The sequence below is a fragment of the Accipiter gentilis genome, chromosome 2 (assembly GCF_929443795.1).
Source record: "Accipiter gentilis chromosome 2, bAccGen1.1, whole genome shotgun sequence".
NCBI classification, from domain to species: Eukaryota; Metazoa; Chordata; class Aves; order Accipitriformes; family Accipitridae; genus Astur; species Astur gentilis.
Window position 1 is genome coordinate 9,107,341 of NC_064881.1, and position 1,543 is coordinate 9,108,883.

Genomic DNA, 1,543 nt, shown 5'->3' on the forward strand with positions numbered 1-1,543 from the left:
GTTATCTAGTCCACCCCCCTGCTCAGAGGAGGTCTAACTAGATCAGTTAGCTCAGGGCCATGCCCAGTCAAATCCTTGACACCTCCAGAGATGGAAAGCCCACATCCTTTATTCCAGTATTTGACCACCCTCATGGTAAAATATTTTTCTTATATTTAATTAGAATTTCCCATGCTTCAGCTTGTGTCCATTGCCTATCATTGTGCACCTACAAGACAAGTCTGGCTCTGCCTTCTCTGTACCCTGAAGTCAGGTAGTTTCAGCAGTCAGGTCTCCTCTGAACCTCCTCTTCTCCCAGCTGAATGGACTCATCTCTCCAAACCTTTCCTTATATGCCTGTGCTCCAGCCCCCTGACCAGTCTGGTGGCCTGCTGCTAGACTTGCTCCAGTATGTCAATATTTTTCCCGTACTGTGGAGCCTTCCCACCACCCCCAAACCAACTTGTGCAGATGCCATGCTAATCTTCTCTGTATCATTCAAATTTTAGTATGTATGCTGCTAAAGAGAATATGATTTCATTAGAAGATAAGCTAGAACAATGAATTTTTTTAAAAAGAAGAAACCTGGAGACATTAGAAATGAAAGGCTTTTAACCCATTTCTGCCTTCTCCCCCATTACCCAATGTGTCCTTATGTTCTGGTCTTTTTCTCAGCCCACAATTTTCAGTGGCTTCCTGCACTGTAAGGAAGGCCTTACAATCCCCTCTCAGCCTCCTGGGAGAGTTATTTACATCAGCTTGGGTCCTTGGTTGCGTATGTCTCCTCTGCCCCTCTCAGAGCTCTCCTGCCTCTGCTTGTGTGTTTCTCCGCTCTGTCTGACTTGCTCTGCACTCCAGAAACTTCTTCCCTGAAAAGCTGCTCAATCGCTGTTGGAACAGCGCAATTTCCTCCTCCTTCTAGAAGATGCCCCCTGAGCGAGTGCAGCCGCATTGTTCTCTGCTGTCTCTTGAAAGGAACATAATGCTTATTAGCACAGAGTAACTCCAAACGAAGAAATTAAAATGATACACTCAACATGTTAACGGAAACATCCGCAACATTGTTTTGAAAAATTATTTATTAGGGTCTGGCCATGATTTTGGAAATTATTCAGGGTGGTTTTGTAACAGTCAAAAAACGTAAGGTGCTGTGTGTGAGGCTTTGGGGTTTGGACATATTTTTCCACAACTCTTTACATTTGTTGGTGAGAACATACAGCTCTTTTGACAGTAGGACTTGGGTGGGCTGATGGTTGCTGGATGCTGTAATAGGAGGTTGGCAGCACACAGAATGATAAACTTACTTGTCAACAGCCTCTCTGGCTTTCTTAGGATAGGCTGAGCTTTGTACCTCTGCATCTTGTTTCTCATGTAGTCCTTGGTAATTTCTCTGGTATGGGTTAATTGATTTTGCATTTGTTTGCTGTTGTTTATATGTCTGCCCAACATGGAACCCTTCTCAGCCACAGACGCTCATTTTGTATCTATTATTCCCTGCTTCGTTATGTTGCTTTCCTCAGCAAGAAAGAATTCTCCTTAAATTGTTTGCATGTTGGTGGCAATG

At 43.9% G+C, this 1,543-nt stretch overlaps 1 non-coding gene across 1 annotated transcript; it reads right to left on the reverse strand.

Annotated features, from left to right (window-relative positions):
- Positions 1–441: 441 nt before the first annotated feature.
- On the reverse strand, positions 442–510 carry LOC126051292 (U6 spliceosomal RNA). Its single transcript, XR_007509782.1, has one exon. It is a non-coding gene; the product is annotated as a U6 spliceosomal RNA (small nuclear RNA).
- Positions 511–1,543: the final 1,033 nt, after the last annotated feature.